Source organism: Tenrec ecaudatus, chromosome 3, assembly GCF_050624435.1.
Source record: "Tenrec ecaudatus isolate mTenEca1 chromosome 3, mTenEca1.hap1, whole genome shotgun sequence".
Taxonomy (NCBI): Eukaryota; Metazoa; Chordata; class Mammalia; order Afrosoricida; family Tenrecidae; genus Tenrec; species Tenrec ecaudatus.
In genome coordinates this window covers 181,109,151-181,127,237 of record NC_134532.1, presented here as the reverse complement: position 1 = coordinate 181,127,237, position 18,087 = coordinate 181,109,151, and the positions used below count along the sequence as shown (strand labels likewise).

Sequence of the window (18,087 nt, the reverse complement as noted above, 5' to 3'; positions counted from 1 at the left end):
GTCTTTCGTTCTAATGGCTCCAAAGGCAGTGTTCACTTTATACCTTATTGTCTCTCTGTGACGCAGAGACAAGCCATGCCTACCTTCTACATGGAAAACAACGTGCCCCATGTTTCATCCAGAGTCGACGACAGCTGAATAGAAAGAATCCTCTAACTCCCTTCCCCAATTCGCCAAAGGAGATGTCAGGACAAATCGCTCTCCACAATAGTCCAGAACCAGCCCTCACGTCTCTTGAAGCCACCAGCTAGGAAAGTAGCCACGAGAAGTTTGAAAAGAGGAAAGAGATTTAATAATACTATTATCCTGTAATCTAATAAAGCTGGTTGGAGCTTCCCATTTTCAAGAACTCAGTCTATTTATGCTATTGCCCCAGCATTGCTATCATTTCCTATAAAGCCATAAATACACACAACATCGTTCCCCCAGAAAACTAAGACGATCATAAAAATAAGAAGAAGAGCAAAGGCCATCAGGAAGATACTGCCTAAGACGTATGGATCCTTGGTACTTGCTACAGCAAGTTCATGTAGACACGATCCTTTACTGTGAAAATTACATTTCTAGGTCTACAACTTGTCAGTTTTAACTGTAAACAAATCTTTTCATACAAGCTGGAACTTTCTTTTCAAAGACTGTTTTCAAAGTAGCTAAAGACCTGATTGGCATGGGGCAATGGTAACTCCAGAATGGACTCTTGCCTTCCATCCGGGAGACTCCGGCTGGATTTCTGGCCCCTGCACCACATGCTCAGCCAACACACTTCTTCAGTGGAGGCCTACATGTTGCTGTGATGCCGAACACGTTCCAGTGACTTTTCTACACTAAGACAAATCTTAAAGAAAGGCCAATGGTGGGGCATGATCAAGGGTAATATAACCGAAAGGAATGACTGAAACCAGAATGAAGGCTGAGCATGATAGTGGGACAGGAGGAAAGTAAACGGAAATAGAGGAAAGAACTAGGAGGCAAAGGGACTTACAGAGGTATAAATAAATGCATGTACATATGTAAACATTTATATAGGAAGATGGGGAAATAGATTTATGTACATATATTTATAGGTTTAGTATTAAGGTAGCAGATGGACATTGGGCCTCCACTCAAGTAGTCTCTCAATGCAAGAACACTGTTCTAATAAATTGGCATTCCATGATGCACACCTTCCCGACACGATCACTGAAGACAAATGTGTGCATAAGCAAATGTGGTGAAGAAAGCTGATGGTGCCCGGCTATCAAAAGATATAGCGTCTGGGGTCTTAAAGGCCTGAAGGTAAACAAACTGCCATCCAGCTCAGAAGCAACAAAGCCCACATGGAAGCACACCAGCCTGTGTGATCACGAGGTGCCAAAGGGATAAGGTATCAGGCATCAAAGAACAAAATATTATATCATAGTGAATGAGGGGGAGTCCGGAGTGGAGACTCAAAGCCCATGTGTAGGCAACTGGACATCCCCTTACGAAAGGGTCAAGGGGAGGAGACGAGGCAATCAGAGTGCAGTATAGCAACGATGAAACATACAACTTTTGTCTAGTTCCTAAATGCTTCCTCCCTGCCCGCCCTATCATGATCCCAATTCTACCTTACAAATCCGGCTAGAACAGAGGATGTACACTGGTACAGATAGGAACTGGAAACAAAGGGAATCCAGGATGGATGATCCCTTCAGGACCAGTGGTGAGAGGGACGATCCTGGGAGGGTGGAGGAAGGGTAGGGTTGAAAGGGGAAACCGATTACAGGGATCTACATGTGATCTACTCCCTGGGTGGGGGGGACAACAGAAAAGTGGGTGAAGGGAGACACTGGACAGTGTAAGATATGACAAAATAATAATTTATAAATTATTAAGGGATCATGAGTGAGGGGGAAAAAATGAGGAGCTGATTCCAGGGGCTTACGTGGAGAGCAAATGTTTTGAGAATGATGAGAGTAACGAATGTACAAATGTACTTTATACAATTAATGTATGCATGGATTGTGATAAAGACTTGTATGAGCCCCCATAAAATGATTTAAAAAGAAGGGGAAAAAATGAATGATCTACTTCTTTTGGGGGGGGGCAGTAAAAATAGTATTTTATTCCACCCCCTCCCGCCCGCCCTCCCCCCGCAGCCCCCAGTACACTTCTCCTCTCTCGTTCCCACAGCAACGTTACAATCAGAAAAAAATAAGTTTTGGGGGGTGGGATTTGGGGTAGGGGGGGAAGGGGTAAAAACAGTCAAATCACAATAGGAATCTTTTCTTCTCCAAAATAGGTTATTCCACTTAGTCATCTTCCTCCCCCTCGTCTTCGGGCTCTCGTTTCCGCTTCTGACCCCTTTCTTCTTCGCTGAGATCGTCTTCATCTTCATCATCACCGACTTCCCTGTCATTATACCCTTCCTCATCCTCCTCCTCCTCTCCACTCACATCCTCCTCTTCACCTTCCTCCTCCTCCTTGTCTTCCACTAGCTGAGCATCTTCGTCATATTCTTCCTCCTCCTCGTCGTCGTCCAGGCGTCTGAGTCGGAGGCCTCCTTGTCATCACGGTCGTAGCCGTCCAGGTACGTGAGCTGCGGGAGAGCTGGAACACGTTTTCTCGGTAGTCGTTCAGGTTGGTGACCTCACAATTGAAAAGGTCTAAGCTCTTCAGGTTTTCCAACTTCTTCAGTGGCTCTATTGTGCTGAGGTCCTTAATTTTGTTGCCGCCTAAATTTAGATGCGTGAGATTCGGACACTTTTCTGCCAATACTTCCAAGCCCCCTGAGAGTCTGTTATCACTCAGTTCAAGCTTCTTAAGTTTGTTTAGCTTTGGTAAGTTTGCGACTGAGATGAGGCCGACGTTGATTGTACTTAAGAACTCGAAATTCTTCAAATTCATCTGTGAGGCCTTCGATTTTCCTTTGATCGACCGACAGTTGTCCAGGACAAGCTCTTTCACATCAGAGGGCGTCCTGTTCCGCAGCTCTAAATGAATCCGTTTGTCCATTTCCATCTCTCGCTTGCTTTCTCTGCAGAGGCTCCCGCGCCGGCGGAATTCAATCAATAAACCCCGAACCCACGGCCGCGTGTTTTAGGACTTTGAAGGCTCAACCAGCTCCGCTCGGCTCTCGGCGATCTACTTCTTAAAAGCAGCCAATGAAACCCCTCTGCATCTCAATCATCCAGTCAATGTGGTAAGTCTGGAGACGGTCTACGGTAGCCATGTTCAAGGCAAAGGGACATGCATGAGACCACCACCGCCACACACACACACACACACACACACACACACACACACACAGCTCACAACCTCTAGTATCGTTGTATTGGCTTTTGTTGGCGTTGCATTTGGTTGTTAGTATCAAAGGAATGGGCTAACAGTGGATTCAACAAATAAGTAGTTGGAAGAGTCAAGGCTGTTGGTGCTGGCTCATCAGGAACCAGGTCCAGGCAGCCATGTCTGTGACTCTCTTGACTGTTCCTACAGGCTTGTCACCTTGAGACGGCTGCTGTGCAGTCACCTGTCTCATCTGAATTCAAGGTGGAAAGCAGCATAGCAGGCATCATGGGTTCACGTGTCCAGTTTTAGCAGGACAACAAATGTTTTCCCAGCCACCTTGCGCTTCTTCTCAGATTATACTGGCCAGTGCTGAGACACATGGACACATGACTACTTGAGCTATTGAGAAAGATGGCAAGTCAGGGCTGGTGTGCTAGCTCGGACCAGCATGACTGAGGCTGTCTGCGGTTGATCCCAATGTCACTGTCAACTAAATTAGCATTTTTGTTAGTCAAGAAAAGGGACAGGAAATAGGTAGCAGGGTGGGGGGGAGGCAATTAAATGTGTCTGCATTTGGAATCTCTATCTTCGGGTAAAAGACATCCAAGTAATAGAGAAGAAAATTAACGTATTTCCAAAATGTTTTCTGCTCCCACATGAAAAAACACCCACTACATTCTAAAGGAGTGTTTTACAAGTCCCAAACGCCTACATAATAACAAAAAATATCACAGTCACACAGAGCGAGGCATAAACTGGCAGTCCAACGGCTCACAGGAAGCTGTGGGTCTTGTTGCTGTGAATCCCATCACAATCTGAATACTGAGAAGCTCCAGTTGAACTGTGGTTCACTCTTCCTTAGCAGACGGCGTTAGCTGTGATTCTAAGTTTTCTATGGCGCCAGATGGTTGATGCTTTCGCTGCCCTGCTTCCCTCTGCTCTCATCGTCTTCCTATCCCTCTCTGAACAGGCGCATCCTTTCACACTCCGGGTCCCCCATAGTACGCTGTGCTACCAGCGTAACCATTGGTGCCTCCCAAAGTCATTAGGAAACCAGCTAAACTCCTGACATGGTCCCCGCGTCTGGTTTGGACCAGCCTCCTTGGCCAGCCTCATCTCCATGCTCCCTGCACTCGGGCCACACCCCGCTTCCCGGAATGCTCCTTATTCCCGAGGCCCAGAATGAACGTCCCCAGCTGTCCACATGCTTTTCTTTTGCCCACATTCCAGGGCACCCTTCTTGGCTGCCCTATGACACGTGGGCCCTACTTGGCAACGCTCTCCAAGCAAATCATTCATTCCTTCAGCCCAGATTCCCCGCTCCTTATATGGCCCGTCTCCAGCACTAGAATGCACAGGAGTTCACTGGAAGCAGTGACCTTAACATGGCATTCTCCAAAGCCCCAGCGCCTGGAACCCCGAACACTGGGAGTTTGCCATCCCAGCTCCAGGCTTGCTCCATGCAGCTCAGCTCTAAGCCCTGTACATCCCTAACTCCTCAGAGTGGCCACCAGGTGGATCCTGCATCCCCAAGACCTCAGCTCCCCTGAGATCCAGACTGGGAACTCCAGGAGTACCTCTCCACATACCCTGCCATATGAGGCTCCGTGGTTAGGAGGGCAGAGCCTGAAGCCCATGGTCTCTGCAAATCTCAGCGCGGCCACTTAAAGCGGTGCGGTTCCTTAGCTCCTCTGGGTCTCCATTTACCCACCAGTAGCTGGGGGATAATAAGAGCGCCCCAATGTCTGCCCAGAGTGCTCCTTCCAAATAAGGAGGGCGAAACGTCACATCATGTACTTTGGACAGGCTGTCGGGAGAGAGGAGTCCCTGGTCAAGTAGAGGGGCAGCAAAAAAGAGGAAGGCCTTCAAGGAGATGGAGTGACCCAGTGGCTGTAACAGGGCCTCGAGCACAGGGACAATGAGAGGAGGGCGCAGATGGCAGTGTTCCGTTCTTGCGTGCAGCACAGCCGTGCCGCCAGACGTGCTGAGCCACTGTGCACCCGAGTCAACTGGCGACAGGGAGCTTCACTGACTACCTGTCTTCACTGGCCCTCTCCCTTAAACTCCTGCCCCACGCAGCTTGGTTCTTCAGACAGCTCTGGCTTTGGGTCACGCCTGCTCAGGAGGAAATAAACTCCTTAAGGGCAACTCACTCCTTTGCGTCCTCCGGAGAACCCAGCGCGCATTCAGCAACGCAGCACGGGCAGGCTTCTTCAGGCCACAGACTGGCGAGGCTCGCCCCGCCACCCTGGCCTCGACGGCGTCCTCCGACAGAACCAGGGAGGCCTCTTTAAAAGCCACGTGAAGAACGGCAATCTCAAAAACTTTTCAAAAGCTTCTGGCCGCTGGCATTCCAAACCAAACGAGACTCTCTCTCTCTCTCTCTCTCACCCCTACCACGCCCCAGTCACAGGACAGGGTGGGAGCGTTTCCAGACACATGACTGCCACGGTCATACCGGATGGACTGGGTCCCCTTCCAAGGAAGCAATACGTGACTTCAGCTCTCTGGGGAATTTTTGTAGGCTCTGGGAAGAGCGGGCTCATCTTTGCCCATAATCTAGCACTCCTCCCACAAGCAGAAAACAAGCGCACCCTCACGGGTACAGGGTGTCCCCTACCTTGGAAAGGGACACACTGACTGAGCCACCAGCAGCCGTCTCCTGTGGGACGGTCAGGAGTAACCGGGTTTGCTAGTTCCTCTTTCCGAGTGGTTCTCCATCTGTACAACAGAACGGGCTCAGGAGGCGCAGCCGCTCACAACGAACTGGCCTTTCGCGTGTCTCTGGAACAGGCCAAGTCATCCTTTCAGAAATCCATGGGTTTCATTTTACAGACGTTTCCGTGGACTGCCTTCGGGTCATCAGAGTTCACTTCCCCTGAGTACAACTCCTGGTTTGCATCGACCAGCAAGCATCCTGGAGACCTGGAGAAATAAGCCGGCTTCTTTGGCTACCAAAATTGCCCATAAAAGGAGTCAGTTAAGTCCACTCGGACAAAGCACGCCGGCCGATGTGATCCAAGGACTGTACACAATGGGAGCCAAACCCGGAGGAGGGAACAGTACCAGTGACCACATTCTAGGCACCTGGTTTGCAGAACGCCACGGATGACCGTGTCCGGAGAAGGACATCGTGCTCGGTAAAGTGGAGGGGCAGCGAGGAGGAGGAAGGCCCTCGGCACTGGCACAGCGGCTGCAACCACAGGCTCTGGGATAGGATGGCGCAGGACTGGGCAGTGCTCCACTCTGCTCTCCATGGGGTCGCTATGGGTAGCAGCCAACCCGATGGCAACAACGTGGATGATAGTGGAAACACCCTACCTGGATGGAGACCCTGGTGAAGCCCCACCGTCCAGAGACTAGGAATGTGGACAGCCCTGAGCGCAGACACGCCGAGGCCCTACCTAGCGGTGCTCCGCAGCTGCGTGTGGCTTCCACTGGCACGGAACGCCTTAACCCCTTTCTCAGACCGAGAGCTTTCTGGGCTTCATATGATCGCCGTGGTTAGACATTTGAGCCGTTTTTGTTCTTCTTTTGTGTGTGTTTCTGCATAGGGGAGTCAGGTTGGACGGTTTTATGAAGACAATCACTGAAATGACAATGCCCTGGGGCAGGAAGGGGATGGGAGGGCATGGGGCAAGGGGGAGGGGGGTCAACAGCAATAGGTACAAGAAGAAAATGTCCCAGAGTTGACTGTGGGGATGATTATTGTACAAGCCTTCTGAATGACTGTTATTGAACTGTAGAACATGTTCACTACAGCTCAATAGAACTGACACACCAAAATCAATGCCCACAAAGGCCTTGTGCTTCTGTCCTTTCCCTCCTGAGGAAAGGGCTGCCCTGCAGTGGGGGCTGGCTCTAGATGTTTGCCTGGGCGGACTCCTTCCTGCCCACCCTTTAGCAAAGTCAAACCCCAGGGACGATATATTCTTCCAGGTCCCTTGCTGAGTCAGAGCCTGTCTTCCTACACCCAAACCCAGTGCCACTGAGTCCATTCGGACGCATAACAACCCTACAGGACAGAGTAGAACTAACCCGGTGGGTTCCCGAAATTGTAAATTGTCACAGAAGCACACAGCCTTATTTTTCTCCCCAGGGGCGGCTGGCGAATTTGAACTGCTGACCTTGCAGTTAGCAGCCTAGCACGGAATTCACTTCGTTGCCAGGGCTCCTTCTTCCTATACAGAAAGGATCGGTTCTGATATAACCCCATCATCTAAACCCCGCCTCCATGGTGAGTGGGTATACTGTGGATTGGACTGTGTGTCCCCAGAAAATGAGCCCTGACCCCCTAGTCCTGAGGGTTTGCTCAGGGATGTCTGTGTGGCCATGCCAGTGTCCCGTGTGTCTTATTTCTAATCCCTCTGGAAACAATGAAAGGGGCAGGTGAGGTACAGAGACCGGCAGGCAGACACACACAGAGAAGAACATTCTCTGGAAGAGCAGGCAGGTCTACAAACCCAGGACACCAAAAACTGCTGGTGACTAGCAGCTGAAATCGAGAAGAAGAGTACTAGCAACATGCTGAATCGGGCTTGGTGGCCTCTCAGGGATGACAGCACACATTTTTTTTCTTCCACCTGTGATATTCCTCTTACAGCATCATTCGCCAACCGAGATGAGGCGCCAGCCGCACAAGAACCCAAAGATCCTGAGCACGGGCAGTGTGCAAGCATCACCCCCCCCCCCATCTCAGGCCCTGCCCCCCAATGCAAACCCTTGGAACAAGAAGCCTAGGCCACAGAGAAGTGAACAGAAAGTTACATGCAGTTCCTTCCAAGCCACGTTTTCTACTCTTGCTCTGCAACAAAAGCAGGCGCCAGGCCAGCCTCGTTCCCGGGGGCTTGGCTTCCCATTGCTGAAGACTGCTCGCTCAGAGGGCTTCTTCGCTCTGTTCTGTTACTGCAGGGGAAAAGCCTCCACCCAGCGTGTTTCGCCTCTCAGAATCGGAAGCTTGTGCTTTCTCTAAATGCCTCTCCTTCTGTCTCCAAAGCAAGGAAGACATGAGCACTGAACAGACGTGCTGAGGGAACGGTTTCATCTCTGAATGCGAACACACACACACACACACAAGCGACGGCCAGTGGGTTTGAACTGTCTACCCTGTGGACAGAAGTCCCCAGAGGGTAGTTTGGGCACACAGCCGAGTATTTAAACTGTGCAAGCAAGCCTTTTTTTAAATGAGCAGTTTCACGTCTAGGTGCTTCTAAAGGGGGCTGGGTAAGAGCGATCATCCGTGAGTAATGGAGATGGGCTGTAAACGACCGAAATTATCAACCTGGGAAATGAGTGGCCATCACTGTTAAAATGGAAAATATTTTAAAATCACAGACTAGACGATTTAACACTCCCAGCAAGCTCCATGCTGGATTAAGGAGGGACAATCAAGATATAAAAGAATGCGCACAGTATGATCACCATCATGCTCAATAGGAAGGTATGATGGGCTGTGCCTGCGTGTCCACACACTCTTCAGGGTCTTAAAAACAGATGTGTGGAATGTTGAGGACAGTTCCTTCACGGACTATTTCGGCCTTTCCATGTCTTTGGAAATAAGTGAATTTGTATTTTCTAGGTCAGACATGTATGTGTGTGTGCGTGAGTGAAATCACTGTTATTGAGAACTCTGGCTCATTTAGCCCTTCCCATGTCCCACATGCTCTCCTCATTCATGGAATCTTATTAATAAAGCTGTGAGACTCCCCAGAGAGGCCACTGCTCTGCTGACCAGCGCCTGGACCATCCTGCGGGACTTCCTCCCCCGCACCAGGAAAACCAATTAGAATGGGAACAGAAGGCCCTTGCTTCCAGCACTGCCTCACATCCTGCTGGCTCTGGCGGATGCTGGCCATGGGCTTCCGCCAGGCTTCCGGTCAGAACTCACATTTCAAATGTTTCCTCAAATGCCATCCAAGAGCTGACCTCCTGGTCCAGGGCCAAAGTCTCTGATGAAGCCCAAGCACACGCTTCTGAGTTTGGGGATCCAACCCATGCTGGTCCAGTCGATTCTGACGTCAGGAGCCCCCACGTGTGTGTGGAGCTGTGCTGCTGAGGGGTTTCAATGACTAATTTTCCAAACGCAAACCCCCAGGACTTTCTTCCAAGGCACCCTGGGGTGGACTTGAACCTCCAACTCTTCCGTTGTCAGCTGAGTGCATGAACTGTCGACACCAGCCAGAACTTGGGATGTCTAGGCCAGTGCTCTTCACAAAGAGGGGCAAGACCCATTCAAAGATGGCAGAAATCCATTTCCTGGGCCTTGGCCAGCATATCTTAACCGTCATAAAAACTCTTCTCAGCCGACACACTCCCTGGTCCATCACAGCCACAGCCACTCTTGAGTCGCTATGAAAGCCAATGAACAGATGAGAGCCAGGCCTCCTTGTTGCGTGCACAGCAGATAGACCAGTACCCATCATTTCAAGCACACGAAGAGGGACAGATATTTGGAGGAGACATTAAAGCTGGGCAGCTATGTGATTCTGAAGAGAGCTCCAGCTAACACCAAACCCATGAACTTGACTTGGACTGGGCTGGGCTGGCTTCTTGATAGAAGATGACTTCTTGATAGAAAGCTCTTTCTTACACATATCTGAGTTTCACTGGGATACTGGGTTGTGAAAACCTACTTTCCCCTCTCCTGGTTTTTTTAATTAAAAATGAAACAGGTATCACTGTATGGTGCATAGCGTGTCAGTGCCATGACCGTACGCAGCTTGCTACTTGTCAATGAAGCACTCTCCCTGGCTCACCACCATTCCTGTGGCCACTGACCTTAGTTGGAAGACAGGAGACACAGGTCAGATGTCAGTACCATTTGAGTTGAGTCTTTAAGACCCATGTCACCAAAGGCTGTAGGGGGGGAGGGGCAGTGTCCACTGTCTCCATGAGTCATCGCCCAGGTGGTACCCAGGACGGAAGGAAGAGCACATGGTGGATGGGTCCCTGGAAGTAGATTCTCAGTGCTGAAGACCCCGTGTGTGTAGTCATCAATCCTGTCCCAGACAGGCGGTTTCCCCGCAGAGGGTATTCAAGGCTGTGACCTTTCAGCCCCAGGCCCACCTTCTGAGGCACCTGCAGCTCAAACCCAGTGCCATCGAGTCAGCCCCAACTCACAGGGCCTGACAAGATAGGGTAGGACTGCTCCCATAGTCCTCCAGGACTACAAATCTCTCTCTTTTTTTGGATTATCTTATTGAGGGTTCTTACAATGCTTCCCACAATCCATACATCAATTGTGTCAGGCGTATTTGTAAAGATGCTGCCAGCATTTTTTTCTAGACGGTTACTTTCTACTGAGCCCTGTGGTATCAGCTCCTCTTTCCCCTCCACCCTTGTGACCCCTTGATAGATGATAAAGTATTATTTTCATATCTCACACCAACCACTGACTCCCTTCCCCCATGGTTTCTGTTGTTCTTCTCCCTGGAGGAGTGTGTATGGTTGTGTGTTGATTGCTACCGGTTGCCCCATCCTCTCCCCCAGTCTCCCAACCCATCTGGTATCATTATTCTCATTCCTGCTCCTGAGCTCTTATCTACACCTGTGTACCTGCGCCGGTCGAGTCCGAAGTGAGAGGCATCACTGGGGTCATGGTAGTGGGAGGTGAGGGAACCTTGAGGAACTAGAGGAATATTGTGTTTCATTGGTGCATTCCTGCACCCTGGTTGACTCATCCCTTGCTTGTCACCTTTCTGAGGGGGGCATTCCATTGACTACAGGTGGGCTTTGGGTCTCTGCTCCAACCCCCCTTCTTCTCAACTATATGGTTTTGTTTTTTGTTTGCTAAGGGTTTTCTGATGCCTGTACCTGGTCCCGATGACACCTGATGATCGCACAGGCTGGTGTGATTCTTCCATGTGGACTTGTTTCTCTGCTGGGTGGCCACTTGTTTCACTTCAAGTCTTTAAGACCCCAGATGCTACATCTTTTAATAGCCAGGTACCATCAGCCTTCTTTACCACATTTGCTTATGTACCTATTTTGTCTTCAACGATTGTACCAGGAAGGTGAGCATCTCAGATTGCCAATTTGTGAGAACAAAGTATTCCTATATTGAGGGAGGGTATGAGCAGAGGCCTGAAGTCCATCCAGTACCTCAGTGTACTGCCATATAAATATATGTACATTGGCCAATACCTCTATTTTTATGGATTAATGTATTTACCTATAGACACACCTATGCTCATACCTGTATCCATAGTTTTGCTTCCTAGATCATTCCTCTGTTTACTTTTACCTTCCTTCTGCCCCACCGTTATGTTCTTCCTACTTCTGCCTCATAGTACTTACTCTCAGCTAGATTGCTGTTGCGCCCTCCCCCCCACCCCCAACTCCCAAGGATCTCTATATCCTCCTCTTTATTGTTTTTTATTCCCTAGTTGTTTCCTTGTCTATGGTGCTGTTTGCTCACTGCTCTCTTCCCCCATCCACCAAGTCCTCCCAGGATCATTGGTTCCATTGCTTTGTCCTTGACCTTGCTTCCCATGCCCGTCTTATGTAAGTACAAATACCCACAATGGCATAGACCAAACAAATAGAAAACACATGGTTGAAAACAAAGAAAACAACATACATATTCCAGGTCTGTTTGCTGACCTTTATGACGATCTCCCCACTGGTCCTGGGGGAGTTCCGGGAGCAGCCCCTCCTAGCCTGAAGTCTATTCTGGGGGCTCTTTGGGGCTTTGTGGTTTGGCTTTGCTCCCACTGCTGCTCTGTTATGTGCCCCTTTTGGTTTGCCCCGCTGCGGGGCGGGTGAGGGGGCTTCAAACAGGACTTCCTCCCTGCTGTGTGTCCCCGGTAATGTCCTCTGTCGCAGTATGCTCCAGTAGGGGGCATGTCGCGAGCTGTTGTCAACCCTACAGTCCTCTCTGTGCCTTAGCAGTTCCATGCAGGGACGTTACGGGACTATGAATCTTTTTTTGTTGTTTATTTTGTGTGTGTTTTTTAATCATTTTATTAGGGGCTCATACAACTCTTATCACAATCCCGACATACATCAATTGTGTAAAGCACATCTGTACATTCTTTGCCCTCATCATTCTCAAAATATTTGCTCTCCACTTAAGCCTCTGGCATCAGCTCCTCATTTTTTTCCTTCCTTCCCCACTACCCCTCCTTCATGAACCCTTGATAATTTATAAATTATTATTTTGCCCTATCTTACACTGTCCGACGTCTCCCATCACCCACTTTTCTGTTGTCCGTCCCCCACGGAGGAGGTTATATGTAGATCCTTATAATCTGTTCCCCCTTTCCACCCCACCATCCTGGTATCGCCACTCTCACCATTGGTTCTGAAGGGATCATCCACTCTGGATCCCCTGTGTTTCCAGTTCCTATCTGTACCAGTGTACATCCTCTGGTCTAGCCAGACTTGTAAGATAGAATTGGTATCATGATAGTGGGGGGAAAGAAGCATTTAGGAACTAGAGGAAAGTTGTGTTTCATCATTGCTATACTGCACCCTGACTGCGTCTCCTCCCTGTGACCCTTCCGTAAGGGGATATCCAACTGCCTACAGATGGGTTTTGGGTCTCCAATCCGCACTCCCCCTCATTCACAATATGATTTTTTGTTCTGATGATGTCTGATAACTGATCCTTTCGACACCTCATGATCGCACAGGCTTGTGTGCTTCTTCCATGTGGGCTTTGTTGTTTCTGAGCTAGATGGCTGCTTGTTTACCTTTGAGCCTTTAAAACCCCAGATGCTATATCTTTTGATAGCCGGGCGAGAATATAAATGTTTAAGGGAAAAGAAAGCCTCATCTTTCTCCAGCAGAGCAGCTGATGACCTTGAACCACTGACCTTGCAGTTATCTATGGGCCTAACTCTTAACTTGCAGTACCACCTTTGGGCTGACTGTCAGCTGCTTAACAGTTTTAGTCATCCAGCAATCATCCCAGTGACCCCAGCACTATGTAGCCAAAAAACAACAACAACAAAACCCCAAGCCGCTGCCCTCGAGCCAATTCCGAATCATAGCAATCCTACTGGACACAGCAGAACTGCTGCCGTGAGTGTCTGAAACCGTCACACTTTACAGGAGTAGAAAGCAGCTGGTGACTTTGGAGTGCCAGCCTGTGGTTTGCAGCCCAGTGCGTACCTACAATGCCACTGGGGGTTCTACTCCACTGCCAGGTAGGAGGAAAGAGCCAAGACACATGAGTGGGCAGATGAACCTGGGTTTCAATAGTAACTCTGCCCCATGCCCCAACTTCTTGTTTGAACCCCAGGTTCCTCAGCAGCCTGGAGCTGCAGCCTGGTCTGCCAGGCTCTGCCCAGCACTGTGGAAAATCCATTCAGAGGGGTGGGAGGTGGAGGGGATCCTGGGAGTTCTGCCCGGAAGCTCACATCCCCCCTAAATGCACGGTTTGGGCATGAGCTGCTGGGCAGAGAGCAGCAGAAAGACAGGCTTCCAGCAGGGAAACGAGGTTAGTAAAACAACACCCAAAGCCATGGAGTTAATCCTGATTCAAATGACCCTAAAAAGGAACGTCCAGGTTTTGCACATCTTGGTGGGAGCAGTGAGCAGAAGACACTAGAACGTGTGAGCTGCTGGTTCTGTGTCTAGTGGCCAAATGCATGCCCGGCAGTGCCGGCAAGTTTGTTTAGGTTAGCAGCAGAATGCAACTCACGAGTCCAGGGATCAGCTCTCAGGTATTCGCTCAAAGGTTGGGAGTTCGAACCCACCACCTGCTCTGCAAGGAGAAAGATGTAGCAGTCTGCATCTGAAACACCCTTTCCAACTCGCAGCGACCCCACAGGAATGAGAAGTGCTCCCATGGGTGCGCGGAGCTGTAAGAGCAGAGGACGGAGCCGCAAGCTACGAGAGTCCACGAGTAGAGAGCCTTTCTCCTGCTGAGGGACTGGTGGGTTCGAACTGCTGACCTGGTGGTTAGGATCAAGCAGTCTACACATGTCAACCTTAAGGTTGGCAGTTCAAACCAACCGACCTGCTCTGCAGAGAAAAGGCCTGGAGATGTGCCTCTGTGAAGATGGCAGCCAAGAAAAATGCCAGGAAGTGGTCCCACCCTGCCAGAGGGGTCCCTGCGGGTGGAAAGCAGCAGCAGCCACAGCAGGGCTTTGGGAACTGGTTCGTAGCGCAGCACGGCGGATACAATCAATGCCAGGGCACTGCCCACTGGACACGGCAAACGTTTTGTGCAACGCATTTCTGAATAAAACAAAACTGGATGACACCGTTTGTTTTCACAGTAGACCACCCACCAGAGGCCCGTCAGGAGGCTGTAGGGACAGCTCGGCTCCTGTGGCCAGGCTACAGCAGCGGCTGCTGACTGCCAAGGCAGGGGCAGGCGCAAGCAAACACACAAGGGGCAACTGTATGGGCAACTCCCAGGATCATTCAAAACCCGAGTCTGGATTCAAGCACCAAGTCCGGAGAGCCAGTTCCCACTCTACTTTGTGCTCAGCGGCTGCCATGTCACACGCGCCCAAAGAACACCTGTCAACTCGCAGCCCCCAAGCCGATTCCAACTCATAGTGATCCAATCAGATGGAGGACACCTGGTGGGCTTCTGAGGGGGTCAACCCCAAGAGCACCTCGCTATTCTCAAAGAAGGCAGCCTGGATAGGAAGTGCAATGGCCCCAGAACAGAAAGAATGAAGATCTAGCCATCGATGTCGCCATGTGAGCCTCCATAGCCACTTGGCACAGAGCAGCCTGGACGGGCAACCACTGACGAATCTTCTCACCGCACTCAGTGATAAAATGATAAACTCCAAAGCAGAACATATTTCCCCCCAAACAGCTCCCTCTCTCTGACAGCAGTGTGGCCTTGTTCAGACCAGTGCCTGACTCAGAAGCCCCAAGTCACCCTAGGTTTCTTACCTTAGGTGACAGTAGGCAGAGCTCCTTAAGTAAATGTGACTCCCAAAGAATATTGCCTGGAGGTCCCCACCAGCCACCCCTGGTCCAGAGCCCAGGTAGAGGGGACAAGAATGGAAAACCAATCTTGCAAAATACGTGGCCTGCCTCCCTGGGTCTGAAGAAGGGATGACCAACACCGGGAAACTCAGAGACGGAAATCACAGGAGGGCAGGACTGCAGCCCTCTGTGGGGGAAAATCTTTCAAGGCTACGTGACCTGGACACTCTGTGGGGCGGGGGTCCCCAATGGCAGCCCCTCGCCCTCCTTCCCACCTGAGCAATGGCACAGGGGACCATTACAGCCATCTCTGTGGTGCCGGTGGCCAGCACCTCCCAGCAGCCAACAATGACAAAAAGCCAATTTCCTCCTTGAGAGCTCTCAGGAAGAGACCAAGGAGCCAGAGACAAAAGAAGAGATCACCTTCAACAATGGGCAGCACAAAACTGTAGCTGACGGGTGATGCATTGTTGACCAAGACAGTGAAAAATGAGCAGGTCCACACCCGGGGATTTTCCAGGTGAAGATATATTTTTCCACTGCAAGGGCCCCAAATATTTTAAAAGAAAACCCTCCTCTAACTCTATCAGTTGGAACTCGATGATAGGATCTGTCTCGGAAGAAGTACAGCCCCAGAATGCTCCTGCGAGGCAAGGAGGGCGAGACTTCGTCTCAGAGATGTAAGACGTGTGGTCAGGAGAGACCAGTCCCTGGAGAAGGGCATCATGCTTCGTAAAGTGGAAGGGCAGCGGAAGAGAGGGAGACCATTCACAAGATGGACTGAGATTACAATGATGAGCTCAAAATAGCAACCACTGTGAGGATGGGGCAGGACCAGGCGATGGCTCTTTCCGGTTTACACGTGTTTGCTAGGAGTTGGAGCCAACTGGACGGTGTCTCACAATACACCAAAGGAGCCCTGGAAGCGTAGTGGGCTACTCACTGCAAGCTCAGCAGTTCCAACCCACCGGCTGCTTCAAGAGAGACGAGGCTTCCCGCCCCTTTAAAGCCTCAGAAACCCAAAGGGGGTCATCCTACTCTGCCCCACGGGCCCACTGCACGTTAGGATTGCCTTGATGGAGGATCAGGGAGTTTATATGAAGTTACTATTTTATAAGTTAAAGACTCAGTTCACTAAGAGCAATTTCATGTGGCTCAATAATAACATATGCCTTTTAACCTCCTTGTATAGCAGCCAACTTTTTCTCAGTGAGCGAGACCCTCCATATCTAGAATTGAAAAGGGGCAGGGAGTTAAAGTGGAAGAGATGGTTGTTAGCTGCAGGGAGAACTGCTCCACGGGGTTTCCCAGGTGGTGACCTCTCAGCAGGTAGCCAAGCCTGTCTTTAAGGTGTCCTTAGGAACTGTTAGGTAGTCGAGCGCAGGGACTGGGGCGTCCCTTATACATGTTCAGAGGTCTGAGCTACCGGCCCATGGAGTAGTGAGTGGCACACTGCGCATGCTCAGAGGTTCAGGTTTCCGGCCAGGAAGGGCACGTGCACCTGGGTGGGCACTGCACCTGGATTGGCCCACCTAGGCCAGATAAATTCAATTCAGCTAATGGGGTCGACCAGGGTCGTCCACCACGCCTCCCAGAGGAAAAACCGAAAAAGCAGGAGCCCGGAACTGAGTGCGTGACTTTCCGAGCAGCTTCTAGGGAGGCTGCACGGGGTAAGGGGCCCTGTGGGTGCTGTGTAAACCGGAGTCTCATAAAACTCACTTGGATCACAAACAAGGCTTCAGCGTGAATTCATTCTTGCGCGGAGCCAAGGGCTGAGGTATCACTTCCCCCGCCGAGAGATCTAACAGAATCGCCAGCCACTCAGCTAGCAGTCACAAGTTGAGCCTTTGTGCCAGGCAAGCACTCCACAGAGGAGATGAAGTCGGTGCTTCTACAGCTATTGACAACGTAAGCATCTCCGCATATGAAAATGGTTCTTAGCTGTCACAAAACCAAGCGCACACTGGATTTGGCCCAAGGGCCATCACTGAACAGCCTCCGTGCCGCAGTATAGCAATCGAAGCCTCTTGTGATGGTGACTGGCCTGGGAATGGCGAATGCAGTCCTGCATCCTTAGCATCCGCCACGCGGGCTGCGGAATAGAACGTCTGTGACTCGGACCTTGGGTAAGCAGCCTGTCGAAGGATGGCTAGCCTTTCTTTAAGCATCCCAAACAAGCTTTGTGGTGATCGTCAACACGCCCAGAGGGATGCTGTGTTTGCTCCCCAATCCACGTCATTCCCAATTCTCCGTACTCTATAGAAGTCCCTCTTGCATGCTACCTTGTAGCTTTTGGTAAGTGTTTCTAACTGTGTGAACGGTTTTTCCTTAGTTCTGGAGCACCGTCATCATTGCGGAGTGTGGCATGCCTCAATTGAGAGCCATCGCATTCGCTGATTTTTTGTGCATGTGTGTTTTTGAAGAAACTTTCCCATCCATGTGCCCCCTTGCAGCTGCCATCAACTAGCGCTGGCTTTGTGCATTGGATGGGAGCCGGGATAGTATCTTGGAAAGAAAAAGTAAACAGAGAGAGAACGCTGCAGCACTCTGGAGACACAAGATCCCAGACACAAGATGCTGCTGCCTACAAATCAAAAGTGGCACAGTGTTCTATGACAAACTTTCCAGATAATACAGCACATAGACAAGCTAGTAACACCACTCACTGGTGCCGAGTTGATTCTGACTCCAGACATGTGCACTCTTGGTTATTATGTCCTGCACAACTATACACCTGGTAGCACCGTCACTGTGTATGCTAAATGCAACTGTGCTTGCCATGTCCCAGTCTGGTCAGATTTAGGGGATCAGGCCATAGAAGCAGCTGGACAGTGCCCAACTGGATGCGGTGTGAGCATGACTGGAGGCACCCTGAATCAAGCTAGGTCAGTATGCTCCACCGGTAAAGAAAAAGTGGGAAGTCCCATTCAAGCCAACTCTCAGCCA

At 50.4% G+C, this 18,087-nt stretch overlaps 1 protein-coding gene and 1 pseudogene across 15 annotated transcripts in view; both read right to left on the bottom strand.

The window, feature by feature from the left end:
* Nucleotides 1-18,087, bottom strand: part of APBB2 (amyloid beta precursor protein binding family B member 2) — a 345,785-nt gene that overhangs the window by 191,721 nt on the left and 135,977 nt on the right. The gene's annotated exons all lie outside the window — the stretch shown is intronic.
* LOC142443700 (putative acidic leucine-rich nuclear phosphoprotein 32 family member C) lies at nt 2,127-3,114 on the bottom strand (annotated as a pseudogene).